This window comes from Protopterus annectens, chromosome 9.part0, assembly GCF_019279795.1.
Source record: "Protopterus annectens isolate FY-2018-M chromosome 9.part0, PAN1.0, whole genome shotgun sequence".
In the NCBI taxonomy this organism is placed as follows: Eukaryota; Metazoa; Chordata; order Ceratodontiformes; family Protopteridae; genus Protopterus; species Protopterus annectens.
Window position 1 is genome coordinate 186,486,633 of NC_056743.1, and position 22,214 is coordinate 186,508,846.

The 22,214-nt window shown below is 39.7% G+C and overlaps 1 protein-coding gene across 1 annotated transcript in view; it reads right to left on the bottom strand.

Moving 5' to 3' along the window:
- Positions 1 to 22,214, bottom strand: part of LOC122810508 (polypeptide N-acetylgalactosaminyltransferase 18) — a 1,713,820-nt gene that overhangs the window by 1,373,291 nt on the left and 318,315 nt on the right. The window lies entirely within an intron of this gene.

Here is a 22,214-nt window from a genome sequence, read left to right on the forward strand (position 1 = left end):
TTTGGATTTAAACAGCAGTACAGAATGGCAAGGACAGTGAAAACTGCCCAGTCCTGTGCACTTGTTGTGGTAGTACAAAGGTTGCAGAGAAGACAGCATCTGGAGTAAGTGTTTACTTCTCTTGTGTTAAGTGAATGTACCTGTGTCTTGTTCAGCCGTTGTCTGTGAATGTATTTCATTTGTCTTGTCACTGAGTTTAGTTATAAATGGGTGATGTGATCATGTTAATGTTGCTTACAAATCTATGGTTGCTTACAAATCTGTGGTTGTTGAATTTACCTCTCTCTCAACTGTCTCTTATTTGACTCAAAATTTTGCTCTGTCCCTCTTAATCCCTCCTAAAACTGGCAACGTTTGAAAAAAGATGGTGAATTACATTTAATAAGTAATGATGACGATACAATCCAGATGCATAAACAGGTAGATGGAAGCATAACAGAGTTTTGCTGAAAAAAGTGTGATTTATTTCGAGAAATAGCATTCAAAGTAAGTAGAAAAATGCAAACAGGTCTCCCTTTGTTTTTTGTCATTCCAGTCCTGACATTGACCAAAAGTTATGTTCAAGGCAGGGGGGCTGTAAAATGTAACCATCAAAACATTCTTCAATAAATGTCCTGCAATCAAAAGGACAAAGGCTCAGATGCCTGGGTGAGTGGTACCTGCCAGCTAATGGTAAAGCTTTGGGCACCTGTTGGGACTGCATTATGTCATAAAGTGTGTGTGTGTGTGTGTGTGTGTGTGTGTGTGTGTGTGTGTGTGTGTGTGTGTGTGTGTGTGTGTGTTTGTGTATTTCAGCTGGCTCTGATTTTGGATCTTATTACTTGTCAGATGAACTCTTGTATTAATTTTGGACTTCATAACTTTCGGAAAATGCTTGGTAATGCAAAACCTGTTACAGTAGAAACTGACTTTCATACACTTAAAAAAATTGAAGGAAATACTTGGAGTGGCTTTCATGGCGAGTGACCTATCTGTAGGTGTGGCTCAAACAGTGGTGTATCATGAGCATGGGCATGGGTGGGGCTTAAGGGGCCCTGGAGCACTACTTCGCCTAGGGTGCCATTTCATCTAAGGTCAGCCCTGCCTCCATAACATGATAATTCTCAAAGTCAAAGTGAACTTTATTGTCATTCAGACCTCACAACAGTGCAACTAAACGAAATTGCATTACTTCAAACTCAATTTTCACACAATTTCTACTGACATTAATAGAACCTTAACAGATATACTGAAGCTAATCCAACAATAACAACAGTAAGACATTAAAGTAGTACAGTAACAAGTACAATGACATGCATCAAGACTATTCCACTTACATGTCTTCATCAGTACCCAAAATATTGCACAGATAATATATTACACAGATCAAAATTAGACAGAGTTCAAATTGCATGGAATGCTAACTTGACATATTGCATAGCAAGTTAACTTGGCATTGTTAGTATTGCACATAAGGTATAATATTGTACTTTCATAGAGTTATTGCATATGTCTGTGAATTACTCCAGTGCTGTAATTCCAGACCTCCTTGACTAACATGATGTATGTTATTACTGGATTTCAGAAGTCTGAGGGCTTGTGGAAAAAAAACTTCTACTAAATCTGGTGGTTTTGCAATGTAAGCTACAGTATCTCCTGCCTGAAGACAAACATAAAAACAGACCATGGGCAGGGTGAGTGCAGTCTTTGACTATTTTCATGGCTCTTTTGAGGCACTGAGCAGAGTGCAAGTCCTGGATAGATGGGAGCGTGAACCTAATTATTCTCTCCGCCATTTTCACCACCCTCTGGAGAGATTTGTGATCTAAAACCATGCAGTTTCCATACCACACTGAGAAGTTACTAGTCAGGATGCTTTCAATGACACCCTTGTAGAAGGTTGTGAGAAATGAAGGTGGTAGTTTTGCTCTTCTCAACTTTCTTAGAAAGTGTAGACACTGTTGTGCCTTCTTGACAATGTGATTAGTGTTTATTGACCAAGACAAGTCTTCAGCAATATGCACCCCCAGGAAAGTACAGTTTTGTACCTACCATAAATGTAGATGTTCGAGGATCCACATTGCTGCAGTCCTAACAATTGGGTAGTCCGCTGTCCCAGTCGGCCCGAATACCAAAGTATATGGCTGACGTCGGTCAAGGCGCATTAGTCTGACGTCAGGACGTCAGGGTACTAATGCGCATGACCGACGTCATATCCTCAGTCTTTTCTTGCCCCAGATGTCAGAAGACCCTAAAAAGACAAGGCCAAAACCAAAAACACCAAACACTCCTGCACCAAAAATATGTACAATATATACAAAATTACAAGAGTATAACCTCACCCACACAACCACCCCTAAACACAGAGGGGAAGGAGGGAGAATTGGACTGCAGCAATGTGGATCCTCGAACATCTACATTTATGGTAGGTACAAAACTGTACTATGTTCTTCATTCCACATTGCTGCAGTCCTAACAATTGGGTAGAATCCCAAAGCAGAGGTAAGGGAGGCTGGCAAATCATAAAGAAGCAGGAGCTGTCAACATGCCTTGCAAAATAGCTGTGGCAAAACCAGCCCTAGATTTAGAGTAGAGAGGAAGGTGGTAATGCTTAGAGAAAGTATGCACTGAACTCCAAGTAGCTGCCTCCAAAATATCCTTAGTTGCCACCCCTTAGAAATGCTGTTGAAGTGGCAGTAGCCCTAGTGGAATGAGGCCTAATCCCAGCTGGAATCTCCTTGCCATGATGGGAATAACAAAATGCAATGCAAAACCCAATCCACTTAGAAATAGTTTGTTTTGACACAGGCTTGCCCTGAGAACTCAAAGCAAAAGAAACAAACAATTGCTGAGACTGCCTAAAATCCTTAGTCCTGCTTAAATAATAACGCAACTGCCTGTGTACATCTAAAGTGTGCAAAATCTTTTCCCCCTTATTTTGGGGATCTGCATAGAAAGTAGGTAAATGAATAGTTTGGTTTAAAGCCACACTAGAAACCACCTTAGGCATAAAAGAAGGATTAGTACGTAATGATACCCTATCCTTATGGAAAATCAAAAAAGGCTCTACCGCCATAAGGGCCTGCAATTCAGAAACCCTTCTTGCAGAAGTAATGGCCAACAAAAAAGCAGTCTTCCATGACAAGTATTTCAATTCAGCAGTAGCCGCAGGCTCAAAAGGTTGTAGAGTAAGTTTCTCCAACACAAAATTGAGATCCCAAGCAGGAGTAGGAGCTCTACATGGGGATCTTATATTCTTTGCCCCTCGAAGAAATTGCTTGAACAAAGGATGCGAAAACAATGGTGGGTCACAATCATAGTGAGCTGAAATTGCTGCAGCATGAATCTTAATGGAAGAGAAAGACAAACCTTTGTCCAATAACTCAGTAAGATATTGAAGAGCCACACTCAAATTAGGCTCAGAAATCTCCAAATTCTTTGCTGGACTCCAAAATAAAAATCTCTTCCATTTTTCTGCGTACACTTTTCTTGTACTAGGTCTTCTGGCTTCCATAATCACATTTAAAACTTGTTGAGGAAGTTGAGACCTGCTGTGTTTCAAAACAGAATATGCCAGGCTGTTAGATGAAGAGAGTGAAGCTTGACATTGAGCAGGTGACCGCCCCTCTGAGACAACAGGTGTGGAATCAAAGGTAAAGGCCATGGAGGCTTCCTTACCAGACTCCTCAGTAATGGGTACCAGTGTTGCCGAGGCCAATCTGGAGCTATTAAAATCATCCTTGGCTTGTCTTGTCTGACCTTTAGGAGCACCTTTGGAAGAAGAGGCAGAGGCGGAAAGGCATACACATGAAGATTTTTCCAACTGAAAGAAAGAGCATCCACTTTCCAAGCTGTGCGATGAAACCTCTTTGTGCAAAACTTTGGCAGCTGGTGGTTTAGTGGAGAAGCGAACAGATCTATGTCTGGAGTTCCCCATGACACTGTCAATTTCCGAAATACATGAAGATCCAGTTTCCACTCGTGGGGATCCATGATTTGTCTGCTTAACACATCTGCTAAGGAGTTCTGTGCTCCCGGCAGAAACCTTGCCTGAAGAGTTAGTTGCAAGCTGAGCGCAGTCTCCCATAAAATCATTGCTTGCCTGCATAACGGGTAAGAATGTGTTCCCCTTGTTTGTTGATGTACCACATGACAGTTGTGTTGTCTGTTAGAATCAACACCTGCCCTGGAAGAAGTAACTCCTTGAAAGCCATTAATGCAAACTGGACTGCTAACATCTCCTTCATGTTGATATGTAGATGCTGTAGTCTGGCAGGCCACTTGTCTTGTATCCACTTTCCATTTAGATGAGCTCCCCAAGCAATGTCTGAGGCATCTGTCATTAGAATCTGACTCGCCTCTGGCCGGGTCACAGAGAGTCCCTTGTTTAGGTGACATTCCTGAGCCCACCACAAAAATTCCTGTTGAATGCAAGGTATTATTTGAATGACAGTGTCCAAATCCTGGCAGTGCTGTGTCCATACATTTTTGAGATACCATTGCAGCTTCCTCATATGCAGTTTGGCATTGGGAAGCACCAGAATACAAGATGCCATGAACCCTAAGGCTTGAAGGACTGTCCTTGCAGTCAGCCCGGACTGAAGAGATAGTTGATGGAAGTAAATGGAAAGATTCTTTTGTTTGTCCGGGGTTAAAAAGGCCATCTGGGCTGCTGTACTCAGTCTCACACCCAGAAAGCACATGTCCTGAGAGGGTACTAGACTGGACTTTATTTCGTTCACAGAATACCCTAGGCATCTTAGCACTGCTATCACATATTCCAAATGCTGTAAAAGGTCTTCCTTTTCTTGAGCCAGAATCAGGCAGTCGTCCAAGTAAGGATAGATTTGTATTCCTTTTAGCCTGAAGTAAGCTATCACTGGAGCCAGAACCTTTGTGAATACTCTGGGCGCAGTAGATAAGCCAAAGGGCAATGCAGAGAACTGATAATGGGAATTTCCAGCTCGAAAACGCAGATACTTCCTGCAACTTAGTCTGATAGGCACATGAAGGTAAGCCTCCTTGAGATCTAAAGTTACCATCCAGTGATCTTTGCCCAGCAGAGGTAAAAGCTGTTGTAAGCGTCAACATTTTGAACTTGGGAATGTCCAGATAAGTGTTGAGGATAGATAAATCCAAAATTGGTCTCCACGTGTTCCCCTTCTTTGGTACTAGGAACAGGCGAGAATAAAATCCTAGGCCCCTTTCTGGCACAGGAACCGGCTGAATGGCCCCTATTTGGAGTAACAGAGAAATTTGCTTGTGAGCCTCTTTTCTTTGTAGAGGAGGAATGTCTGGCATGCCTTTGAAAGGAGGCAAGGTATGGAAATAAAACCTGTAACCGTGGTGAATGATATCCAAAACCCATCTGTCTTGGGTAATTAAATCCCAATTTTCTTTGAAAAGAGCCAGCCTTCCTCCCAAAGGTGCTGCCAGATGAGAATGTACTGGCAGCTGAAAAGGCAGGTCATTGGGTCTGTTCTGAAAGGACTGACCCCTGCCCTCACCAGAAGTCTGAGCAGGTGAACTCCCTGTTCTAGGCCTAAAAGAACCTTGAGCTCTGCCCCTACCACGTCTAGACCTACCCCTAGACTGGGAATCATAAGCAGGATATGTCCATCCCTTAGTAGGCCAATTCCTACTAAACTTCGGAGGCTGTACCTGCAAAAAATCTTTAACAGTTTGCATAGACTTAGCCTTGTCCTCCATTTTCTTTAAAACTGCTTCCACAGGCGAACCAAACAACACGTCAGACTGTAATGGAGCATCCAAAATCCTTGTCTTAACATGCTCAGCTAAATTCTGATCCCTCAACCAGGCGTGCCTACGAAGAACAGAACCAGTGGCAGCCACCCTCGAGGAGGCCTGCACAGCATCAAACCCACATTGCAAAGAATGCTTACCCACCTGTTCAGACACATGAACTAAATCCTGCAACTCTTTACACTCAATACCTTCCGCCAGAGCATCCACCTTAGACTTCAATTGTGAAAGGAGATAATTTTGATATTTTAACATGTGAAACTGGCAATTCAACGCCCTCATGGCTAAAGTGGAAGAAGTATACACTTTCTTTCCCCATCTATCCAAAGCCCTTGCCTCTTTATCAGGAGGAACAGGATTTTTAACCACAGAAGCCTTAACACCTTTAGGCCCCTGAGAGACAGTTTCCGGGTCTGCCCTAGGACTCTTAAAAAGATACTTATGAGCTTCAGGCACCCTATAGTACCTATCTGGTTTAACTGGGGCAGGAGGCAAAGAATCAGGGTTCAGGGAAGCCTCTGCAAAAACATCTTCCACCACATTCAGAACAGGAGGTATAGCTAAAGGCCTATGCTGGGGTAAAAACAAGAATTCCCTAAGCCTCTTCCTGGAATCAGAGAAATCTTGACCTTCCCATTTATAATGCTCCCTCATGGAATGAAGAGTCTCTGAAAATGAAAAATCCTCGGGAGGAGAGGCTGAAGGAGTAGAATCATCCACATCAGAATCAGAATAAGGAGGATACTCCTGCAAGTCTTCAGCCGAAGACTCAGAAGCCTCCGAACACTGCTCAAAACTCTCAAACTCAGGTTCCACCCTAGGCCTCTTATCAGGAGGGGGCATAGAACCTCTAATCATAGTAATCAAATCCTCTGCCATTTTAAGCATATGTTTCTTAGGCACAGATCCTGAAGAGCTAGGAGAAACCCCCACTGAAGTTAAACCTGGCCTGCCTCTCAAAGAAGTCTTGGAGACAGAAGGGGAGGCTCTAACCACCTTAGGAAGAGAGGGAAGAACAGCCACCTGAGAAGCCCCTTCAGCCTGGCCTACCTCCTGAGAGGACACATCCTGTAACAGTAAAGTCTCTCCCTGAGACTCCAAAGAAACTCCTGGCAGAACCTCCGGCTCCACTGAGCCTTCTAAAGAACCGACGTCCGGGACTGTCGGTTCTTCCAATCTAGGCTTTGCTGCTTTGTCCTTGCGCTTTTTGGACGAAGCGGGCGGAGCATCCGGCGGCATTTTATAATTACAACGCTTCCCAAAAACTAACCTGGCACAGTCTAACCTTCTCTTAATAGTGCGTTTGTTAAATCTAGCACAAGAGCGGCATCCAACAACGGCGTGCTCAGGCCCTAAACAAGGTATACACAAGGTATGGTAATCCCTATGAGGTATCTGTTTCCCACAAGAAATACAGTTATTCACTTTTTCTGACATCCGGTTAAATACTGAGGCAAGAAAAACCAAAATATTCCCCAACGGGTACTTTAGCCAACTTTGATTCGGTCTGAAACTCCGACTTCAGAAAATTTCAGAACGCCAACCTGCACTCGCAAAACTGCTTCTGCATCGGACCATGCGGCAAAAAAGACTGAGGATATGACGTCGGTCATGCGCATTAGTACCCTGACGTCCTGACGTCAGACTAATGCGCCTTGACCGACGTCAGCCATATACTTTGGTATTCGGGCCGACTGGGACAGCGGACTACCCAATTGTTAGGACTGCAGCAATGTGGAATGAAGAACATCTTGGTGCTCTTCATGATTTCCACTGTATTTCCTTTTACTGTGAGTGGAGAATGAACCTTGCAACTCTTCCTAAAGTCTATTATCTCCTTTGTTTTACTCACATTGAGAGACAGGTTGTTGTTGTCACACCAGACAATCAGTTGGTTCACCTCCACTCTGTAGGCTTTTTTGTAATCATTACTGATGAGACCCACCACTGCAGTATCATCCACAAACTTAATAATGTGGTTTGTGTTGTACCTAATGATGCAGTCTTCTTAGCATGGTGAACAGTAGGGGACTCAGAACACATCCTTGAGGTACTCCAGTGTTCACTGTGATGCTCATCGAGATGTTGTTGCCTACGCATATCTTTTGTGGTCTGTCAATAAGAAAATCCAGAATCCAGTTGCATAAAGGAGTGCTAACACCCAGATGGACGAGTTTCTTAATCAGATGTTGGGGGATGACCATGTAGAAGACTGAGCTGAAGTCGGTAAATAACATGCGGCCATAGCAGTTTTTGTTCTCCAGGTGTGCCAAGGACAAGTGAACTGCCAGTGAGATGGTATCTGCTATAGAGCGATTGCATCTATAAGCAAATTGGAGTGGGTCTAGTGTTGCAGGAAGACTTGATGTCAAGTAGTTTGACCAGTCTCTCAAAGCAGTTCATTGCAGTGGAGGTGACAGCTACTGGGCAGTAGTCATTCAGGCTTGATTCTACATAGCACAATCATCCTAACCCATACTCTTTTAACCCAACTAACGTCTTACCATGTAGAACTCCACATTACATCAAACTTCTACTATACCCCATATTGTAAGCACAACATATCAAAACCCACAACAGTCATTATATCCGCAACAATCTTCAATCACTCCCAAATTGACATAGACTCACTTAAATCTCTCCCCCAGCTAACCAACACAAAGATATCTTGGCAATATGACAAATTTATCTCTAGATACCTAAAAGCGGGTCTATATTATCTTGCCAGCTGTTTTCAGCGTATACGGCAAGACTGAACCTCATATTGCGAAAACCCATTAACGCAAATGGCCAGGTCATCGATATTTTTCATAGGGAAAAAATTGATGGACCAACTAAACACCACAGACTATTTAAACTATTAGAAAGTGTGGGGCGTCACTCTCCACACCCACACCCCGATGTGAGGGGCTGTGCCCCCAACACTCCTAAATAAATATGCCAACTTCGATATCACACTGCAGTGGGGTAAAGGGAAATTTCACGGCGACAGCCAAATGATTTTTTTCCCCTAGGAAAAAAATCGGTGACCTGCCTGTTCGCATTACTGGCTTTTCGTGGTTTGAAGTTCGATCTTGCTGTATTCGCTGGAAACAGCTTTCAGCAAGATAATATAGATCCCTAAAAGCAATATCCCTCATAGTAAACAAACTGATCCTAATTAAAGACATACACCCTAACCCTGGCCCTGTAAGTAACCCCTCCACCTCCACTTACCAACAACAAATTATACTAAACCTCCCCAGAACAGGTACTGACTTGTTGATATTCAATGTTAATATTAGAAGCATTCTAAACAAAACTCAAGAACTCCATGCCATCATTGCATTATACTCCTCAGATATAGTAGTCATCACTGAGACATGGCTTAAACCAGACATCAGTGACAATGAAATAGTTCCTCCTGGGTACAACATATATAGGAAGGATAGAACATCCAAAAGAGGTGGAGGCATTGCACAAATCATTGACCACAACCCCCCAAAATTCTATAATGCTGAAGTAATACTCACCAGAGTAAAGAATCAATTCAAAAAAATAACTCAATTATTATTCATTCCTACATTCCCCCTCGTAACCACACCGACACACTAGAATCCATTCTACAATGGACAGCAAACCATTTCTCACAGGGGACTATCATACTGGGTAACTTCAATATCAGCTGGTCCACCTTTAACTCACCACACCCTACAGACCACATTATTCCCCACAATTTCACCCAATTAATCCAAAATGCAATTAGAGTAGACACAGCCACAAAAAAAGAGACCATCCTGGATTGGATACTCACAAACCAACCACTACTATCATATCATTCTGGCATTTTCCCGACTCTCTTACTGACCACCTCCCAACATTTGTCCTCCAACATTATGTAAACCCAAGCAAAACATCCTCTTACTGGCAAATTACGTCTTCAAAAAAATTTAAATCCCAAGACTTTGTTAGCACTCACAAACTCTGCAACTGGAACCCACTAAAATACTTCCCTGTAGACACTGCCATTGATTATTTTATCCTAATAACATGGCTCCGACTATAACAGTAAGAACTAAGACCAATTACACATCCTGGCTTACTAGAGAAACTAGGGCACTACTAAAAGAAAGAGATAAAGCCTGGGAAACTTGGGTCCACAACAAAAGAACTACAAATCAACAATGCTAGTTTTTTTTACTTGTATCTAATTCCTATTTTCTGATTTATCATTCAATTGTATTTTATTGTGGAGCTTTTCTCCCTGGGTCTCTGCTGAAAATGAGCCACTAGGCTCATTTGGACAAACCTGGACAGCAAATGTAAAATAAAATAAATAAAAAATAACTTGAACTAAGAAACAAAGCTGAAAAGTGTATCAGACTTGACAAAAAAATCTATGTGCTGAAATGCAATCCATACATAAAAAGAATCCACAAAAATTTTGGAATGCCATCAACAAAATTCTGCAACCCCAACAAACTACTACTCCCCCCATATCTACCAGTAACTCCACTGAAAATATTGCTACCCAGTTCAACAAATACTTTACAGAATCCATAACTGCCCTAACCAATAAAAACTCTCCACCACCACCACCAAACTTCTCCTTCCTAACTCATAAAAACAACCTCTTCTCACTGCAACCAGCTCCAACTAGGAACATTTGTAAATATCTTAAACTTAAACCCACTACCATAGCAGGAGACAACCTACCTGCTGAATACCTTAAAATTGCAGCCAAAGCCATTTCATACTCAGCTTCCATACTAAACAATTGTTCTGTCTATGAGCAATGTGTCCCAAGCATCTGGCAAATATCTCACATAATACCATCACATAAAGGAAGGAACTCAACTGAACTGTCAAATTACTGACCAATTTCCATCCTATCCCCTTCATCAAAAATTTTCAAAAGATGCATCCATTCTCAAATCCTAAGCCATCTCTTAGCCAACAATCTACTATCTAACACCCAACATGACTTTTGCCCAAATCACAGCACTACCACAGCCCTAATCAGTTTCTCAACACAATTAACCAACACCGAAATGAAGGTAACCTTGTATCCTCTATCTTTCTAGATGTCTCCAAAGCTTTTGATACTGTGTCTCATAATAAACTCTTAACTGTTCTAACAGAATTCAGTCTAAGCTACTCCACTCTTACCTGGTTTCAAGGCCAGGATGTAAGCAAGTTGTCAAGAGGCAAAATAACCTGTCTCTTCGCCCTATTACTCTAGGGGTCCCCCCAAGGCTCCATCCTTGGTCCTCTTCTCTTCAGTCTATTCACTAACGACCTTTATACTGCCACCATACATGCTGCACTAATGCAATATGCTAATGATTCAACAATAATCTGTTCTGCCCTTACCCTCCAAGAACTACAAAAGAAACCTCAGGAATCCTTCTCAACAGTCAAAACATGGCTATCAGGTGCACAGCTCATACAAAAAAAAAAAAAAACTAAACTTATGCTTTTCCACCCTACTAAAGGCTCAGATCCAACTCCTCCTTTTAAAATATCTAGTAACAATACCCCTATTGTACCAGTCCCCCAAACTAAATTTCTAGCAGTCATAATTGATCAAAACATGAAGTATAACCTACATACTGCCCAAACAATAAAAAAGTTCATAAAAAATTGGAAACCCTATAAAGATGCAAAAATTACCTTACTAACAACAATAAAATCACTCCTGCCAGAACCCACCTTGTTTCCACATGCTCTGTGCATCACCAATGCTCATCAATCTCAATAAATCAGACTTAACCAAAATAGACAAATGCTACAACAAAATAGAAAAATTTGCAACAGATTTAACCTTTAGGGCCCATCACTGCCTAGCCCTCAAACAACTATCCTGGCTAGAACTACCTAACCAGCTCAGACTTAACCATCTTACCTTAGCCCACCAAATAATCTACCAACCTGAGAAAAAACCAGCTCTACAAGGCCTACTAAAGCAATACTTTAACCAACACTCACTACGATCTCATAGCAAATCACTAATGATCATCTATAGAAGCAAAAAAAACAAAATGCAGGTGACTCTCTTTACTCCAGCTGTACAGTAAAAATCTGGAATGCCATACCCCTTAACATCAGAGCTACAGCCAACAAATTCATTTTGAAAAAACTCTTCAAATCCCATTTAGCTAGCTCTTGGATATGTAACTGCACTGAGCCAGGCTAACCTACCTACACTACTTTTTATAACACAGCATTGGCTATAAATAAGTAACTCTAAGATGCTACACATGTAAAGATACCACCTACACCCCAATACAAAAGCATTTTTTCCTTAGGAAGCCTGAGCATTTTATAACTAGCTGTAATACACTTCATACAAGCATATACTGTAGGTCAAAGACTACTTTTACTAGCATTGTTTCTAAATTCTCCCCAGTACCTCCACTATTCTTCCATCTCTCTTATACACTTGACTTCCAGACAGAACCTCAACTCACAGAATAATGTTGACTAATTATTTATTATTATATTTATTTATTTATTGCATTTGTTTACCGGGAAAGTCCACTGGGCTAGAGATGAGCCCATTTTCAGTGGAGGCCCGGAGAGAAAAGCTCCACATGTAATTACATAAAAGAATATATAATACAGAATATATCAGGTAGTGGTAGTACATTAGATAAGTGAATAAGAGCATACAAAAATATGACATGAATTACGAGACAGTAGTGAGGTGATAACATTGTATAACATGGTGACATTGGCAGAAAATTGTTAAAATCAAGGTAGAAGTATAGAAATAGAAGGTGTGGATGGCAGATAAGGTTGTTAGATGAGAGAGAAGATTGTATAAAGGAAATGGAGGCAGAAGGCTTAGAGTAGAGATGGCGCTGGCTAGTGTCAGCAGAAGCAGTAGGTGTGAAGGAGGCAGAAGGCTTAGAGTAGAGATGGCGCCGGCTAGTGTCAGCAGAAGCAGTAGGTGTGAATGAGGCAGAAGGCTTAGAGTAGAGATGGTGCTGGTTAGTGTCAGCAGAAGCAGTAGGTGTAAAGGAGGGAAAGGAAAAGAATGTCTAGGTGTAGAGCTAGGATGAGATGGTTTTGGGGAGGGGGTCAGGTAATGGAATTGTGATTAAGGGTGCAGGTGCATATCCAATGTGATAAGAGGTGAAGTTTAAGGGAGTTTGTAAAAGCAGTGGAGCTACTGATAGTTCTTACAGAAGGAGGGAGTTTATTCCAAAGCTTGGAGACAGTGAAAGAGTAAAGCATTTAACCGGCCGAGAGCTTAGGTTTATCAGTATTTAATAGTATTTTGTTTTCTGACCTTAAGTGTCGATTTGGATGGTAGATGGTTAAGATGTCAGTTAGGGCTGGGCAGATTTCTGTGAAGTAAATGATTTTATGGGCAGTAGTAAATTGTATGTATGTGAGGTAATGGGGAAGTTCCAACAAATTAAGTTGATGTAGTGTGGAACAGTGGTGAGAGGAGAATTTAGCATTTGTAGCAAATTTGGCAACTATATTGTAGCATGTATTGAGTTTGGTTTTCATGGAGGACTGAATATTGGTTAGGATGGGGGCACCGTATAGGAGAGTAGGAAGCAGAAATGAGGAGGCAAGAGTTTTTTTGCAGAGAAGGTGAGAAAGTAATTGTGCCTGTAGAGGGCACCTAGCTTTTGATGTTATTCTGGATACGAAGGTCAAAAGTTAAGTTATCGTCAATGATGACACCAAGCAGTTTGGTACTGGGAGCAACATTAATAAAAGTATTGCTTTGGGAATGAACTGAAAAGTCAGACTTATTAACTGGGCTAGATTTTTTGGGGGTAAATATTATCAGTTTGGTTTTGTTGGGGTTAAGGGCAAGATGATTCGGTGATATTCAGGATTCAGTTGAGGTAAAAGCCTCTTGGGTAAGGTGCTGCAATGTAGAGGCAGATTTGGAAGAGCAGATAATGGTAGAATCATCTGCATATTGGATTACAGTACTGTGGGTAAGAATTTCATGAAAGTTGTTGATGAATATACTAAATAAAAGGGGACCCAGTATGGAACCCTGGGGGACTCCTGTGTTGGTGTTGGTGTTGTTGAAAGGAGAGGAGCAGTGTTGCCATATGGTAGCTTGTTGCCTATGACTGAGATAGCTGGAAAACCACTGAAGGGTGGAGGGATAGGTGCCAAGGCTAGAGAGTTTAGTAAGCAGAAGGGAGTGGGAAACTGTGTTGAATGCCTTTGACAGATCCAGGAAGAGTGCAGAGACTATGGATCCGTCATCCCTGGCTCTATTAACAGTGTCCAGGAAGGAAATGAGGGCAGTGTTAGTGCTATGTCCTGGCCTAAAGCCATGTTGAGTGGAGCAAAGTAGGTGGTTTGTAGTCATGTGGCTAAGGAGTTGAGTGTGAATGCACTTCTCTAGTATTTTTGAGATGGGAGACAGAATGGCAATGGGCCGGAAGTTGGGAATGTCAGAGTTGTTGCCACCTTTATGAAGTGGTAGAACATATGCCGTTTTCCAGATATCAGGTATGCAGGATTCCTGAATGGACCTGTTAAGGAGGATACTGATGGGGTATGCAATTGAGGAGGCAGATAGCTGTAAGAATTCTGCAGGTAGGTCATCTGGGGCATTGGTGCATTGTTTTAGTTTTTGAAGGAGCTTTTGTATGGTGGAGGTAGGTATGGGGGACAATAAGAAATTTGGTAATGAAGGTGATGTGGCAAGTGGCTTGGCGGGGTGTGGTTGGTTGGTGTTGATGGGTGGGAAGGTGGTAGTAAGTTTAACAATACTATCGATGAAATAAGAATTAAAGAGAGAGGCTAATTCAGTGGGTGTTTTTTCTGCATCAGGGCATGGACTGTGGATTGTTCCAGGATGGAGTAAGGAGTTGATTGTTCCCCAGAATTTCTTGGGGTTATGATTATGTTGGAGGCTTTGGAAGTAATCTTTTTTGTTTTTGAGAACTAAACATTTGGCCTGGTTGCGAAGTTGTTTGTATTGGATGAGGGTAGCAGGAGTTTTGTTTTTTAGCCAGGCTTTATCCCTAGAGGACATAAGTTGCTTTGTTGGCTTAGTGAGCCAATTGGCATGTTTTGTCTTGACTCTTTAACCAGAGAGGGGCAAGAGAGTTCAGGATAGTCAGAAATATAGTATTAAAAAATTCTACAGCATCATTAAGAGGGAGAGATTTTAGTGAATTCCAGTTAGTATTTTGCAAAGCTTCATTAAGAGTAGTTGGGGAGAATTGAGACAAATTCTGGGTGTATCTATATTGGTGTTTGTTAGGTAGGGTGGTAGGCTTACGTATTATGAATATTGGAGAGTGGTCACGTATACTGTCTGCAAGAGTACCAGAGGTGGATATGTTATCAGGGTCAGAAACCATGATCCAATCCAAGACTGAAGATTTGTTATTCTTAGTGTCAGGTCTGATGATATCAGAAATAAGCTGGTTATAGCTGTGGAGGTTGATGTCTAATTAATGATTGTTATTGGAGATATCTAACCAATTAATATTTACATTGCCTAGGATTAGTATTTCATTTTTTATGTTATTGGTAGTTCAGGCAAGGACGTCTTCTAGAATGGGAATATTGTTGCCTGGGCAAATGTATATGACTATAATGCATAGTTTTTTATAGTTATTCAGTTTAAAATAGGTGACAAGTAATTATGTGGTAGAGAAGGAGGGAATGGGCTTAGAATATGGAAATACTGAGAAGGTACTTTGATATAATAAGGTGATGCCTCCACCTTTTTTGTGGAGTCTGTCTGATCTGAGGCAGGAATAGTTTGTGGGAAAGGAATTCGGAATCATTTATGTATGGTTTTAGCCAAGTCTCAGTTATGGCTAAGAAGTCAGGTTTATATTTATTTAACCATGCATGTAGAAGATGGGCTTTGTTTCTAATACTTTGAATGTTGATAGTAGTGAGATTGAGGGATCTAGTTGAGTTAGGGGCATTATGAGGAGAAGAAGGACCAGGGTTAGGGTGGATGTCACCACACTGGACTAGGTTAGGATAACTAGGAGGCATCTTTGGATAAAGCTTCCTTTTTGGATCTTTGACATGGTTTTGTACAAGTTCCCTAGGAAGTCTGTATTGTGTGGAGAGGATTGTTGGTCTCCTTTGTAGAATAATATTAGAGTCATATAAACTAGAGCAGATTGCTGAGTAGCTGTAGGAGATGGGAATGTAGGTAGATGTTGCTGATGTAGGTATGGGGGGTATACATGTTGGTTGAAGTGATGAGAGTTGTAGAAGGAGAGAGAGGTATATGGAGAATAAAAGGAGAAGGATGTTGTGCAATGGGGGCATGTTTGAGAGGAGTGGTGTTCCCTGCTTAGATACAGAAAGTTTCTGGAAAAGGAAAATGTGGGTAGTTATTAGGTCAGATGTAGAGGTAGGAGTGTATGGTAATATAAGTGAAGAAAGGGGTAAGGTGGTTAGATATAGGAAAGTAGAAGTGGGAGGTGATAATTGACTAAGGAAGAGGTTAGGAGTATAGAAACTGTAGCTGTCAGGTAGGAGTCATGTAGAAGAGTAGAGTAGGCTGATTGTGTAGAGTAGGTGAGATGGAAGTTAGGGTGTGGTGTGGATGGGTGGAGATGGATTGGAGGAGTGTGGGTGGGTGTGGCTTGGTTAGGTATAAGTGTAATTGAAATGGGGGTGGGTGGGAATGGGAGTAGGGAAGGGGAACGTAGTGAGCCCGAGCGAAGTGAGGAGGAACGGAGCGGTGACCCACTGATCTGCTGAAGGCCAGGGTTGTGGAAAAAACAATCAGGAGCAGCACTTATTGAAATTAACCAGGTCAATACAGTACAGTTATATAATCTTCATTAAAGAACTAGCCTTTTTGTTTTGTTTTGGTGTGAACAATTAGCTTTGGATATAGAGTTCCCTGCTTGGACAGACTTATTTTGCATTTGCTCAGTAGGTGAGATGAGTGGCACAGAGATTTTCCATTCACTAAGCTTTTATTTCAAATGAAGTACCAGCTATCGGAAGTTACTTAGCTTAGTAAATACTACCATCTAGTGGCCAAAAGTGCTACCATCTAGTGGAAATAAAAATGAATGGGGAAGTATATATTTATGTATATATATATATATATATATATATTTATGTATATATATATATATATATATATATAAGTGCCCGTGCGGTGTGCAGCCAGTTTATGTGATAACAGTAATGATTACTTATAATGAAATCACATGGTTACAAAAGTAGCCAACTAGTCAACGATGTCTTATGTTTCACTTACTAAACATCCTCTATGTACAACAGAATTGTTTACAGCTACAATACGATTCAAACAATGTTTTAAGATCTCACTAAAGTATACGATGATGATGTGTTTTAAAAATCAACTTCCCTCTCCCTCCTTTTGCATCTGTGTATAACTACAACATATTTTAATAATGTTCTCTCAATTTTTACTTTTTGATAGTCACATACTGTATTTAGAGTCCTCCTTACTTTATGTCTTACAAATTAGTGTTATTTTGTATTATTTTATTTATTTATTTTTTTGTTACTGGAGTTTTTCTCCCGGGTTTTCACTGAAAACAGGCAATCTGCCCAGTCGGACTTTCCTGGTAAACAAATGTAAAATAAATAAAAAAAAAACAAATACTTGAACAATGGAATATGGCATCATATCTTCATGAATTTAAGATTACTTCAACTGCTTTTAAGTAACAGTCTCCTTTTTACAAACATAATGCACCTTCAGAACTGTAACATTCTGTCTCAATGTAGTAATCTTTGCAACTCCTTGTCATCACTTAAGACATTAAAGTTAATACATTTTGCAATATGATAATAGAAAAAGCTATCAAAACTAAACAGTTGGACATTTTCTTCCATAAGCTCAACATTATTACTAGCTTGTTTTTTACTGGTTATTGCTTTCACATATACTACAAATTCTGTCTAGATGACAGCTTTACTCACATTTAAAACAGCTTATTTCTGCAGTTTGTACTTTTTATTTACTACCAGGCTTTACCATATGTTTAGACTGCTCAGTTTTAAACATGGTTTCACTGTAAAACAATCTCTCTTCCAGTATAACCAAATAGTAATTATCCTTATAGCAACTTAAAAAAAACACTTTGTTAAATTAGTTGGCAAAGTCCCTTTAAATTTATCAATGTTTAGCATGTCTGTCATTTTACTTTTTGTATGTTGACTCTTAGGATCTAGCAATAGTTTAAGTAAAGCACCTACTTTACACATCACATAGTTCAGGTCTTACTGCTTCAATATCCAGCTGTACATTTGAGCTTGTTCCTTTGACGTAACAACAGCTTGTGCTGACAATGCCTCGTGACTTTATCATAGTCCTGATATTCACTTCCTTATATGGCTATGAAAACCTTTAATGTTTTGCTTCTTAATCTGGCAGGGAGGAGTTTAACCCTGTCACTCTAGTCCCATTCCTCCTATTGGGTGTACTGTTTGAATACCAGCAGGTATACTATAAGGGCCTATCAAGTCTCTAATATTAATATTAAAACAGACTTCTATATGGATTCCTAATCAAGAATGCCTGGTCATCTTCAGGTTATTCTGGGATGTCTTGTCCTCTGTTGCAATACACGCCCCAGAGCCACTGTTCCAGGTACAAACTGCTCTTGTATTGATATTCCATCCTTTCTGCTTAACAGTGCAATAGCATTTTAATGGAATAATTGCTTATTGGTACTGCAGTGGTGGTGCTGCGGTAGCGGTGTCGCCTCACAGTTAGACGTTGCCAGTTTGATTCTCAGTTAGAACGTCTTCTGTGTAGCGACATGTGTGAATGGGCGTTCCTTTGTTGAAGGTTGTGCATTAGGCCCAGCAAGCCAATACGTAAAAATCTACTGCCAATCATTAGCAGACCGAAGTTCCACTGTGGCGACCCCTAACCGGGAAAAGCCGAAAAAAAGAAGAAGAAGAAGAATTGCTTATTGGTGACAATTTATATGGGAACTCTATCTAGCTACTACAAAAATGTAGCTATTTGTCTTAAAGAAATTATGTTATCAATACCATTTATAATAATACTATATAGCAGTTGTTATACGTTTCTTTTAAGTGTGTGTGCATGTGTATCTCACCATCTGTACATCTCAATATATATGCACACCACACATACACACACACATACAGCAACGTTAGATGCAGACATGTTAAGCAGTGTGATAAGAACAATGCACTGGCCAGACATGCAGCGCAACAGGGAGATAAACATACATTTAATTTCATGGTGGTTGAGAAGTTAGAATTTGGAGGCAGGCTGAGTGATTTCTTCAGTAAAATGGAAGACAGGGACTTATGCTGGATAATTAAGTTGCAAGCAGACAGGAGAAAGGGCTAAATGACAAAATTACTTTGAGACCAGTATTGAAATTGATAGATCTGAAAATGTGAAGTTTCTAACATTGCCTTATTTTTCCCATCACATATTAATGAATGACATGACTAGTCTCTGACACTAAACTACTAGGTGTACTCATAGATGATCAACTAAAGTTCGACAAACATTTACAAGTAAATATCAAAAAACCCCACAAAAACCTTTTTATGCTATACTGCGATAATCATTACATCTCTCCTTCCACTAGGCTCATACAAGCCAATACTTATCTCATCCTATCCCTCCTATATGGTGCATCTGTCCTCACCAACCTGCAATCCTTCCTCAAAACAAAACTCTCCTTTTGCTATAACAAGATATCAGAATTTCCAGCAGGTCACAGAGCCATTTCTCATCATTTTAATTCTCTTTACCAATTAACTGGCTTGAGTTACCTAATCTCCTCACTTATACCCAACTCATCCAAGCTCACAATCTCATTTACAACCCTCTCATTGTCCCTCCCTAGCCACTTCCTTTGAAATGTATGAACCAGAATGACTTCTAAGATCGAATTCCTAAAAACTAAACTGCACAAACCCACACATTCAGCTGGGAATCACCTAATGTCCTTCTCTCTTGCATGCCTCTGGAATTCTCTACCATCTCCCATCCGCATCACAAGCAGTCTCTCCTCATTTAAAACCTTGCTGCACTCACACCCTAACTTCACAATGGAAGTGCTCCTGTTCCCATCTTACCTAGTCCTTCTAATACCACTTTTACTCTCCTAGAACTAAACACAACATCACTGCTCCTATAATTCCACAGTTCTACTGAACTATTTGGCCACCTACTTAACAGTTATCCTATGCTGCTAGTTTTGTGTAAAAAAAATGTGTTTTTTTATTGCTGCTTTGCAAACTATACTGATGTATTATATAATTGTTAACCTTTTCTTATTATATTTATTTTGTATTCCTATGAGATAATCTGTAATGTACATGTGCAATGTGTACTATGTATTTGCATTTTTCTGGAGTTTTTCTCCCCAGGACTCCATTGAAAATGGGCTCCTTGTGGCCCAATTGGACTATCCTGGCAAACAAACTGCAAATAAATAAGTAAAAAATAAATGTATCTACATTTTTGTAATACTGTAGCTTTCAGCTGATGCTTGGTTAGACACATTGCATCAGAGTATATTGGTTGTGATTGTAATCCCATTTTTAGATTTGTGAATTGTTTTTTAAATTGTAATTATATTATTAAGTAATGTATGTGAATTGACTGGTCTGATGAAGCAGCAGTTTGCTGTGAAAGCTCTTACCACTATTAAAGTTATTAGCTGTGTTTACAGTGTCTGCCATCTTTGGTTTTCTGCACTTTACATTTATGATCTGGTACACCATTTTATCCACCAATCTACCTTTTTTTCTTGTTCTATTATTATTATTTACTGCAAAATGTTTCCCAGCTTTCTTTCACTTTATAAAAGTTACAGGTCTTCCCACTCTGTCACTGTTTCTTTGTGAAAAAAATGCATTCAGGTGTCCTGATTCTTATTTTTAAAATGTCTCACCCAAATACTCTAGTCTATGACATTTTTAGTTCTCCTTCTAATTGAATAGTTGACAGAAGTTCCTTTACTTAATTTTGGAAGTATTTGTGTATTGTGGCACAAACATGCAAACAATTTAACCAGTTAGTTATCAGTACATTTACTCATATTTTAACCATCAAAGCTTTTGTTTTTCAATGATAAAGGCTTCCATGTATCATACATTATGATTTAAAGTGAAGTAATAGCCATAACAACATAGTCAGCAAATGGCAAAATATAAAAATAATAGAGGACACACAAAAAAGTATGATATACCCACTCGAGTAAAGTTTGCATTTGGCTGACACTACTGTTTATTTATTTTATTTACACTTTGTTGCTTGTGATTGCTCTATTAGTCCAGTTACCGGTTTTTAGATGAAACTAAAGATGGTATTTGTACTGACTAGGAGAAATTTGTCCAGGGCAACACGTCACTCCCCCTACTCCTTTCCCACTCAAATGGGAAAAAAAAGAGTTATTAGAGATTTTTTTAACTTCTTTTGGGGTTTAGTACTGAACCTAATGAGAAGAGGGGTAATTTATAATACATAAGAAGTAGGTGATTTGAATAAAAAAAAAATCCAGTGGGCCGTTTAGCATATATACATTTATTTGTGGTAACGAGAAAGGTAAAAGAAAGACAAAAAGAAATGACAGTTAAGTGGTTATACAGCATGTATTACAACATGTATAAAATGCACGAGAAGGAAAAAAAAACAGAGAAAAGAGACAAAAGGAGAGGATGGCAGAAAAAATGAAAAGAGTGCCATAATATGATTTCAGAAAAACATTATGGGGTATACCCATGGAAGTAATTAAAAGCAGATGAAAAAAGGCAAAAGAAGAAAATAGTCTGAAAATGTTTACGAAGCTGGGGATTTTTTGTGAAAAAGAAAAATTATTAAATGAGTTACAGATGAAAGGCAATATGAAATATAAGGTGATGCAGGAAAGAAAATGTGTTGACTGTGGTAAAGAAAAAATAAAACCTTGTTTTTTGTATTGCAAAAATAAATAATTTTGGGAAACATTTAAAATGAATATAGAAGGAGAATGTATAACTATAACTATGGTATTATATGTGAAGTATAATAAAGTACAATATGAGAGATTGATGACTGGGGTAAAGTATTGTTTATGACAATATGGGTGATGTGGAAAAAGATGTGATCATTTGTTATGCAACAAGAAAAAGGCAGAGGATTATGTATTAGCTGAAATAAGAATAAGGTGTGGAAGAATGGATGGGGGTAGGCATTAAATATAAAAGAAAAAGGAAGGAAAGTAACATAATTGTTTAAGTTCTTTTTCGCTGATAACTTGTAAATAATTTTAAGTAGGAATATAAACATTGTACAATGTAAATAACTGAGTTAAAGTTTTTATTAATGTTATAAGATAATTGCAAATGTACTCAGTTGCAAAAAAAAACAACAGTGGTGAAAAAGGAGCACTTTGAAATGGAGACTGGGATTAACTTAGTTATAGATGTATCAGAGGGTGTAATAGTAAAGGTTTCTGAACGTAGGAGAGATGGAGATGCAAGTGCAGATAGAAATGATATGACTAGGC